Raw genomic sequence first — 11,682 nt, 5'->3', positions numbered from 1 at the left:
TTTCTTTTGTTTTCTCCAGTCTTCATATCCCCACTAGAATAGCAAACTTGAGCTCTTTTATACACATTATCATCTAAATGGAAGTCGTTTGTCAAGTGTGGACCATTTTATCTTTCAAAACCAGCTCTTATATCATAAATTGATTGATCCATTTTTGTCAACCTTCGATCTGTATTATTGAGCATTTCCATCATAGCAGCCATTTCTTATTTGGTTTCACCACCAATCCCCTTTGTACCATCATTTCTTGGCTTGTGGTACTCACGAGAATGCTTTGTGAATTCTTCAATCAACTCCTTTACTTATCCCAGATTTTTCTTTGTAATGGTCCTTGAGAATCAAGGAGTTTCCTCGTCATGACTGTCAACCGATCATAAAATATAGATACTTCTTGTTGAATGTTGAGGTCATTTTGAGGGCAATTTCTTAGTAACCCTTTATAGTGTTCCCACGCGTCATAAAGTGACTCGCCCGAGTTTTGCTCAAAGTTGGCTATCGCCTTCTTGAGTTTTGATATCTTGGATGGTGGGCAGAATAGTTCTAGAAATTGTTGTTTCATTTGTGTCCAAGTAGTGATTGAACTAGTTGGAAGTGCTTTAAGCCAGTCTTTCGCAGCTCCTTTAAAAGTGACTGGTAGGATCCTCAACAAGACTGTATCTTTAGGAATATTAGGGATATTGAAGTAGTCTTCAATGTCATTGATCTCATCCAAATGCTTGTAAGCATCCTCATGGTCCTTTCCATAGAATGGTACATCCTTAAGTGAAACAAGAATGTGTCCCTTCAATATGAATGTTGCAGTGGCGGGAATTACAGATTGTACTAGACCGGGACAAGCATCATCTCGTATCCACTTCTTGTATGCTCCCATGGACATATCAGCTATGTCTTCCATCTCGTTTTATGGTTTGTCTTTGGGTTCACTCCTTTCTAATTTGTATACAGGCTCGGTATCGTATTCGGTATCCTTTGGGTTTGGATCTTGCTCAAAGCTTTCTATCTTGATTTTTTCCTTTGATGATGTACTCGACTCTCCCACTTTCTTTCCTTACTTTTTTCCAAAGACTGATTTGAGGTCTTTGAAAGATGACTTCTTTGGTGTTTCATTTACTCCTGCGTTCTTATTCATCTTCTTGTAAAGGGCTGACTCTAGATCTTCAAGTGGTAGCACCAAAGGTCTGTTGGAACCTCTGGTCATTAACTTCTGCAAACTAAACAAAAGATAAAAATGTAAATATGAACTAAAACAGTAAAGCAAAGAAAACTAGAAATTACTGAATTCACGTCGTGGGCCAATAAAGCACACGTCGTGAGTTAAGTACTGGAAGAAAATAAACAAAAATGAAAAATAACTTTTTGTAGGTTTTACCCAACAAAAAGGATCGATTAATTTAAAGCAAATCAATCAACAATTAAATAAGTCGTTCCCCGGCAACGGCGCCAAAAACTTGATGTGCACAAAAGTACCTACTAATTTTAAATTTATAACTTAACTGACTTAACACACCTAGGCAGTGTACCTGGTCGAATTATAGTATAGTTTAGGTAAGTCGGGTGTCGATCACAGGGAAGGGCTTTAAATAATTAATTTACCTACTATTAAATTAACCTAATTTCCTAGTAAAGTAGTGGTTTTATCTAATTTTGAAAGTTTAGATGACTTTAATTTCTTAACACAATTCAATCAATAAACAAAACACTTCTGTTAGTTCGAATCCGCTTTCCCTCAATGCTTTATAAATGAGTTATGACAATTATTGTTGGTTACCAATTAAGATAGTATTAGCAATTTAGTTCTAAATTTACCAACATCAATTAATTCATGTAGATCTATCTATGGTCACACAATAGTTAACACAGAATCAATTATTTAATAGAATTGGAGCTATGTAAGATTTGATTAACAAACACAAATTATGGTCATAACATGAGTTCTCTAGCACATCATAATTTGATAATTTAATTCCTTAACTAAGATTGGTTTGATCTTAGCTATAATAATCTAAATGTTATTCAATTAATAGGTATTCCAATTCATGCATAATAATGGTCATTAACTACGCAGAACAAGAAATTAATGCAATTAAATTAAAAAATCAAACATGCAAGGTAAACTAATCAAATACAAGACATAACCAACAAGCAAAGTCTAGTTAGTTAAATAAAACCATGAGTTCCAGCTTCATATAGCTAATAGAAGCAGCTAGATTTAGATGGACATGCTAACAAATAAACTAACATAAATCATATTCAATGACATATTTAAATGTACCAAATTATTAAGCTAAGTATGAACTTTTTCTTCTTCCTTGGTATGCAGCCAATTCCCAGGCCTTTTCTCCTTCTGATTTTTCGTCTCCAAAAACGCTCCATGTCAGCCAAAAGCTCTTTAATTCGTAGGCATCAAGTCCTATTTATATTTTTGAATTTAACATACTCACTTCGTAAACAATTATGTCTCACGACGTGAATTTAGTAATTATCTGTGTTTGACAAGGATTCCTGATCCGCGATGCTAATCTTCTGGAATATTCTAACTCACGTCGTGAGTTGTCAACCCTCACGTCGTGAATTGAGCTTTTTACGTGGGTTTCTTCTTCTTTTATTCTTCAAGCCTCCAAAGTTCTAAGCTTTGTCATTTTTAGTCCCTTTTCTTCAAGAATGCGTCAATTTGGCTGCAAAGTATAATTTAAACTTATAAGTATCATTATTCAATGCAAATAACCAAAATATGTATAAAAATGTAAGTAAATATTGCCTAAAAACTTGCATAAATATGGCAATATCACACACACACACACACACATATATATATATATATATATATATATATATATATATATATATATATATATATATATATATAGTTCAAATAAAAACAATATATAGTACGAGAACGTAAAAACACTATGTTTATGTTATTATTCTGTTGAATGTTGTATATGTGTATTGTTAAAGTAATTCTAATGTGAATATTAACGTTCGATTATTCATATATTCATTAGAATGTTATTATTCCATTAGAAATTTATGTATCTTTATTTTTATAGTAAAATTCTAATTTTTGTTTTAACAATTGAGTATTCATTTAGTTATTGCTGAATAATGACATAACGTTGTGGATACAAAATTCATTACAGAATAGTAACAAACAAATAATGTTTTTACGTTTTCACACTATTTACTATTTTTATTTAAACTATATATATATATATATATATATATATATATATATATATATATATATATATATATATATATATATATATATGTATATATAAGGTTACAGGGGTCGTGATAATTACGACTTATGAGAGTCAATTATGGTATTTCTTTTTGAAATTTTATGCAATTAAATCTGGAATATAGTAAGGTTGTGTGGATTTTTAATAGCACAATGGTTTAATAAGAAAAGCTTGAGAGTAAAATCTCATGTAAGAAAGAATGAAGAGTAAGACGCTAATACATAAACAAATGAAAATGCATTACCGTTTTGCATTTAATCGTTGAGTGATTCGAGAATACTATGTGAACAACAGTCATGCATAAATATCTACCCATCTTTGAGCCATATTTAGCAAGCGGGCATGACAATTGATTTTGGTTAGGAGAATCTGACATGTCCAGAGTGGCAATCTTCAAACTCAAAATGGTTCATCTAGTCTGATTCATGATATGGCTGCATCATCTGCTTGCACCCTCTTATACACCACACTAAAAGTTTCCATTCATGTTGAAGCCTGTTTTCACATCTGAAGCTTTTTGTCTAACTGTGTTATGTTATGCCTCAATTCCATAAAGGAGCGCATGAGGAAGGGATATTAAGTTACTCAAGAAAGTAAAATTACAATGTGGCCCCTAAATTGTGTGATGAGCACTCTATCTAATTTGGAAAAGAGTAGTTTTCAATAACGAGATACATGAAACTACAAAGAGGTCATTCAAATTATCATGTTTCATAATCTCCCTTATAGTATTTTGTATTCTTGTACAGTGTAATCTTCTTTTTGGGGTTATATTTTGTGCAAGTGATAGAAGTATCATTTATGGTAAGTTGCACCTGCTTCCTCTATCATACACATATCTATATAGGATGATTTGGAGAAAATGAAACTCTATAGTGAAGATTATGTCCAACAAATATGCATAAAATATATTGTAGCGACATAAGAACATGGTTTGGCATGCGGAATTAAAGTTTGCACAATGAACATGGTGATTTGGGTGTTCAAGAGATGTATTGATTGTATATGTTGTTACCAAAAAAAGGATCTAGAGCTTGACTACATAAATAACACAAAATTACACACTCAAATTTTACATCTCTCAAGCACACCTCTACAACTGGACAAACCCACCTTATATAGAGGTGTTTACATGTCTCTCTCTCACTCTCAAATACTCACTAGTCAAAAGGCTAATGTACCACATGCAAGTGGGTCTACACAAGTTAAACCATTACAAAGTCATACATGAAGAACATTGCACCCCAACATTCTCCTCCTCAAAGTTAGGAATGAATGACCCACTTCAAATCTTCCAAAATCAAGGAGCTACGCTCAAAGCTGACACATGTCGAAACAAACTTCAATCTTCAATTCTTCCATGATTCTTCAATTTGGGCTCTAGGATGTGAGACCATACAAAACAAGCAACAACGAATGATTATGAAATAATCACCCTAAAGTTGCGCATAAAAACACACCCCTAAAATCTTCAATAAAACCAAACCCATTTCGAATACATCACTTCCGAATTTCTAATTGCATCATTCTGTAAGCTTCAAAACTTCAAGATCACTTCGGTCTTCAAATCCGCGTAATATGAAAAATGCAAGTTCGAATTTCCATATAAAACTTCTCCCCCTTTTTATAATCGAAATTTATTATAAAACTCCCAAGGAAAAAGAACGTGCTCTATTCGGAATTTTTCGTGTCAAAACTCCCCCTTAGGCACAAACTTTGTGCTTTAATCCGGAACACCCAAAAAATATTCAATTTTTAGCTTCGTTCACGGATCTCCTTTGACAAAATTTCTCAAAAATGGGTAGAAATTATCAATTTCAAAATTCTGCAGTGACCCGTTGTGCCCGAAATAGCAAAATATGCAAAACTCTCCCCCTTCTTCAAATCTAGGTAAAAAGAGTCAATTTGCACAAACTGCAGGGGCCTGAAATGCACATTCTTCAATTTTCAGTAAAAACAGTCCTTTTTCGAATTTGGGTACAAACTGCCAAACATTCGAAGCCTCGGTGACTATTTTCAAAAATTCTGCCCTTTTTGCACAAATCATACGAAGAATCCCCAAAATATACAAAGCTCCAAAAAAATTTCGAATTTGGGTGAAAAGTGTCAAAAATTCGAAACATTGGTTAATTTTCGAAGTGTCAAAAATTCAAAGGTACAGGAGCTGAATTCGAAAATTTTCCATTTCTTCAAATCATACCAAAATTTGAAGAAGCATACAAAACCATAAGGACCAGTTTCGAAATTTCTTATTCCCTTCGCATGAATTTCCCAATTGTACCCTTCATATAAAAACAAAACATTCCCTTCGTATAAAACATTTATTTTTGTATAAACCCCATTCGTATATTTCCAAAATACCCAAATACCCACTTCAAAACTTTATCACCAAAAACACACTTCGATCATTCTTCCCTTCGAATGAAATTTCTTTTTCCAAATACCCTTCGTTCAATAACACGAATCCAACATTAGTTCGAACCCAATCTCCCAATACCCATTCTTTAACCTTCGAATACATAACTCTGACTTCAACTATTGATTCAACCTCGTCAATCGTCACTTTACATTCACAAATCATCAAGATTGAATCAATAATCTTCAAAATCGACATCACAAAATAATTTCAGATCGATCATTCCAATAACAACCAAAATCGATCTCATTCACTTCAAAGAATTGACTATTGACCACGTCGAAAAACTCCAGAATAAGATTGACCTGATTTCCAAAGCCTTACCAAATATAACCTCCAAATACAACTTGTTGACATCTCAACCTCAAATCAACGAAATCAAAATCAAATTCAGATCCATCAACAAAAATCGACCTAGACTCCATCTGCATATTATTCGAACTTGAAAAAGACTTGTATGACCAAACAAAATCATACAAACATAGATGATGCGAATCAAACATCATATTTCAAACCGTTTGACTCAAGCAATCGTTAATCCATTTTCGATGTCAAAATCAATTCCAGTACATATCCGATTTCAAGTCAATTTTCTCGATGCGAATGAGTATCAGGGATCATCTCGACTCAGATGACTTAATTTCTTTATTCAATTTGAGTATTGAGGTTGAAATAGAACACGAAAATATGATAAGTCCAATTGACGAACAGTAACTAGATGATGACTTGGATTGGACTTGAATAATAACCAATTAATGGGCTCATTGAAAAAGTATTTGATTAGATCCACAAATTTAAACAAACATAATTAAGTATTTGGGCTCAAACATGTATGAACAGTAACAAGCACTGGGTTGAATATTGGGCTTAAATTGGACATGAACAATAACAGATCCTTGATTTTTGTTTTAGATTGGATTTGATCTTAAATAGAAATTATTGGATCATCAATGTGTTTTTTCAAGAAAAATTTGATCCAATGAGTCAAACGATCAAAAATCAAAAACGCAATGCTTGATTCAGATATTACGAGTGATCATAGAGAGAGACTCACCAAAATTGTTCCAAATTACAACAAAAGTTGCCAAACCGAGAATCGTTCTTCAAAAATCACCTTGATCTTGAAGACCCGTTCTGATACCAATTGTAGTGACATAAGAACATGGTTTGACATGCGGAATTAAAGTTTGCACAATGAACATGGTGATTTGGGTGTTCAAGAGATGTATTGATTGTATATGGTGTTACACAAAAAGGATCTAGATCTAGACTACATAAACAACACACACTTACACACTCAACTTTTACATCTCTCAAGCACACCTCTACAAGTGGACAAACCCAACTTGTATAGAGGTGTTTATATGTCCCTCTCTCACTCTCAAATACTCATTACTCAAAAGGCTAATGCACCACATGCTAGTGGGTCTACACAAGTCAAACCATTACAAAGTCATACATGTAGAACTTTGCACCCCCAACATATATTAAATATTCTGATTCGTTACATACACATCTAGATCGACTAACAATATAATTAAATTGTAGCAATGTGCTTAGTGTTGATTTTCTTTTCATTTACCTCAAATCTATAAATCTCATGTTTTGAAGTAGGATGATACAATAAACTAAAAAAAATTAAAAAAAATATCATTGAAAGTAGATTACCATTTCTTGTATTTCAAGCATTCTTTTGTGTATAAAGTACCCTCTTGCAAGAAAAAAACAATCAATTATGAGCTTAATCAATCATTCGGTACTTGTAAAATAACAACGAAATTATTTACCATTAGAACATGAAGTCCGCCATGCCATAGCCTGATCGCTACCCAAACCTAGGTTTGAGAATAGGAATAAATTGTCAAGAATCTGGAAGAAAACTCCTTCACATATAAATATAGTAAATTTGATGAAAAGGTTAAACAAAAGGTATGGTTTTCTCAAATGTTGCTACCATCTCCAACAGGGATGTGCTTTTACATGTTCCCAAATCACATATTTCACAACCTAAAAAGAGTTCATTTTCAATATAAGGTAAAACATGACAAAAAAAATCATATTAATAGATGAATACAACATATAAATGCGACTTTCTTGATGACGAAATCAATCTACATTATGTAAATACAACTTCATTGTGAAAGAGGTAAGATAAAAACTAAAAATAATTACATCAATGTGGATATCATCCGAGAGATGGCGGGCTTGATTCCAAGTGGTGATTGGTTTTAGTGGTGGAGTCCTTTGGGAAGCTCCCGAAAATGCTTGCAGATCTACAGATGTTTCCTATATTATTGGCTTTGTTTGACCATCAACTTTGATGATATCTGATTATTGACTTTTTAAAAGAAAAAACATAATAAATTAAGGTGCTCCATTTAACCTCATGAGTCATGACTCTCATCTCTCATGAGACTGTCACAAATGAAAAAAAAAATGATGAGCCTTATTTTTGAAATTCATTAATGTAGGAGACAACAATAGCGTGACAAATAAAATAATTTTACTTCTTCATTGCAAAAATAAATATTGTTATTAGTTTTTTTCTCAATTATCCAATGGTTGTTATGAAATATTAGTTTGTGAATGACCATTGGATTCCCTATTTCTCCCATAACTCTCTATCATTATTTAGCATTAGTAACAACCATTGGAATTTGTTTTATGAGTGTAATAATGCACCATCATAATGTGCATTCATCTTTCATCTTATTTTGATTTTATAAATAATGAACCATATGTATTAGAAAGTTGATGATTTCATCACAAGTATTGGAATAAAAAGTTCTCTCCACTCTCATGTCTTTCTTTACTTTATAATTTATCTTGTTATTTGATTATATTTTATAACACGTTATCAGTACGACTCTACCATAGATGTCTAACTCCTTATTTTTCTTGTCATTTTCAGGCATGTATTTATTATATGTTTACATGTATAATGCTTACAACTTATTTTATGAAATATATTAATCAATTAACATACAATTCTTTATTTTGATTACTATTTTCATTCTAGAAGACCATGTTAGAGAAAAGTCTCTATACTTTTCATGCCACTAACGTGCTCCTGTAGCAGTAATATATGAGAATGGTTTAAAATAAATATGAATTAATCTCATGTCTTCTTGTGGCTAAACAAAACAATGAGTTATTGATGAAAAACCACCAATCAATCTTGACCGGTTCTAGTGCATTCCCTGAAGTGAATGCAACATCATATAATCATAATAGTCATGCATACAACTGAGGTCATGGAGTTTATTATCATGAAAAATAACAATATTACAATTAACCACCAGAAGTTGCAAAATAACAAAAACTTACATCCTAGATAAAATTGGTTAAGGAAAAAGAAAGTTGAAAATATTTGTCACCGATGTAGAATGACCGGTCATTGGTCTTGTACATACCGCTCTCCAAAGCATTTTGTTGGTCTTTACCAAACTTCTCTAAAATATAAAGAAAAAAAATATTGAAACGGTTTTTATTCAAAATGATTTTCATGAAGATCAACCAAAAATGGCACATATGGATGTTGCGAATTATCTTGTATATCCAGAAGGGACAAGTGGTGTTATGGATGATGATGGAAAAAATAATATACAATAGTTTGTTTCATGTTATTTAGTATGTTTTTATGTCATATTCGTTTCATGAGAAACAATGTCGTCACAATCTTCCAAAAGTAATAAAATATGACTTTATTTATCTCCTTCAAATGTTTGTTATGTTTTTCTTATTTATTGAAGAGAAATATGGATATTCGTAAAAGAAATGAGAAAAATATATGTCTTGCAGACAGTGCAACAACACATAACAATTTAATGATCTAAAGTATTTTTTTTTCTTATCAATTAGAAAAGAAAATGTTAATACAATAACGGGTTATTCAAAAATGAATGAAGGCTCCAGAAGAGCGAATATAATATTACCACAAGGGACAATAATTACAACTGGTAGATGCATTATTTTCATCAAAATCATCAAGAAATTTATTAATTTTTAAGGATATTTGGTCTAAGGAATATCATGTTGAAACACTAATGATAGTAATAAATAGTATCTCAATATTACAAAAATTATATCGGGTAAGAAAAGCTTTTTGGAAAAATTATTTGTATTGTGCTCCGGATTGTACTATACAAATATTAGAATGATTAAATCTCATTCTATTAAAAATAAAATATATGATAACACCATCAAAGTTTGGCATGACCGATTGAGTCATCCCGGATCAATTACAATGTATAGAATACTTGAAACATTAAGTGGCCATACCTTGAAAAACGAAAATATTTTTTCAAGATAATGAATTGTCTTGTGGTGCATGCTCTCATGGAAAATTAATTTCCCATCTATCATTGAACAAAGTTGGGAATGAAAGTCCTAGTTTCTTAGAAAGAATTCAAGGGGATATATGTGGACCATTTAGATATTTTATGGTTTTAATTGACGCGTCAACTAGATGGTCACATGTGTGCTTGTTTTCGAGTCGTAATTTGGCTTTTGCATGATTACTTGCATCAATAATTTACCTAATGGCCCATTTTCTCGATTAACCAGTTAAGAAAATTCAACATGAAAATGTTGTAGAATTTACGTCACAAGATTTTAATGACTATTGCATGTCGATTGGGATAACTATTGAACATCATGTTGCATATGTTCATACACAAAATGGTTTAGCTGATTCGTTAATCAATCACCTTCAAATAATATCAAGACCATTACTAATAAATCTTAAATTTCCTACATCGACATGGGAACATGCAATATTACATGCAACATCATTTATACGCATCATGCCAGCTAGTTATCATAAGTTTTCCCATATTCAACTAGTTTATGGTTAGGAACCAAATATTTCCCATATAAGGACATTTGGATGTGCAAATTATGTACCCATTTCTCCACCACAACTCACACACATGGGTCCTCAAAGAAGAGTGAGAATTTATGTTGGATTTGACTCTCCATTTATAGTAAAATATTTAAGCCATCAACTAGAGATTTACTTATAGTTATATTTTTTATTATTATTTTAAGGAATCATATTTTCAACATTATGGGGAGAAATAAAGGAGTAGGAAAGTAAAATCTCTGGAATTGAATTATCACTTTCAGTTTTAGATCCTCGTTCAAGTCAATGTGAACTTGAAATAAAAAAGATAATTCATTTACAAAATGTATCAAATCAACTGTCAGATGCATTTACTAACCCTATGAGAGTAAAAAAAAAGTCTCATGTACCAGCTTTAAATGCTCCAATTAGAATTGATATCCCAGAAGAAAAATACAAGTACAAATGAATCTAAGGCACACCTGAAGCGTGCAAAACCAGATGGTTCCAAAAATAAAGTTCCTTGAAAAGGAAAGGGAACAAATGTAATTGATGTCTAAACGAGGAAGCATAATCTCTTGAAAAGATTAAGGAAGCTCTAGAAGAGCCCAATGACACAGCAAAAGAAAATAAGGTACCTGAAAAAAATGAAAATAATGAGATCTCAATAAATTATATCTTGAACCTAAATCTATTGAGAAATTTAGGAATAGAAAATATTGGCAAAAAATGGAAAGATGAAATAAATAAAGAGCTTAATTCTTTTACTCAACAAACAAATGTACACCAAACAGAGTAAGACCGGTGGGACATAAATGTGTATTTATGCGCAAAAGAAACGAGAAAAATGAAGGTGTGAGATATAAAGGAAGACTTGTTGCACAAGGTTTTACCAAAAGGCCCAAAATTGATTATGAAGAAACTTACACTCCTTTGGTTGATGCAATTACATTCCGTTATATAATAAATCTAGCAACACATGAAAAACTGGAGATACGTCTGATGGATTTAGTTACCATCTATTTATATGGTTCACTTAAGAATGGTATTTATATGAAATCCTATAAGGGTTTAAGGCACCAGAAGCACAAAATTCTAATTCTCAAAGAAGTATATTCGGTAAAATTAAATAAATTTATGTATGGATTGAAACAATAAGTTCATATGTGGTTCCATTG

General features: G+C 31.9%; 1 non-coding gene across 1 annotated transcript; it reads left to right on the top strand.

Annotated features, from left to right (window-relative positions):
• The first annotated feature begins 404 nt into the window (after window positions 1-404).
• LOC145056059 (small nucleolar RNA R71) lies at window positions 405-511 on the top strand. Its single transcript, XR_013685597.1, has one exon. It is a non-coding gene; the product is annotated as a small nucleolar RNA R71 (small nucleolar RNA).
• The last annotated feature ends 11,171 nt before the right edge of the window (window positions 512-11,682 follow it).

The sequence above is a fragment of the Lactuca serriola genome, chromosome 5 (genome assembly GCF_051521515.1).
Source record: "Lactuca serriola cultivar US96UC23 chromosome 5, Lser_US96UC23_V15, whole genome shotgun sequence".
Classification (NCBI taxonomy): domain Eukaryota; kingdom Viridiplantae; phylum Streptophyta; class Magnoliopsida; order Asterales; family Asteraceae; genus Lactuca; species Lactuca serriola.
This window is presented reverse-complemented; position numbering and strand designations above follow the sequence as displayed.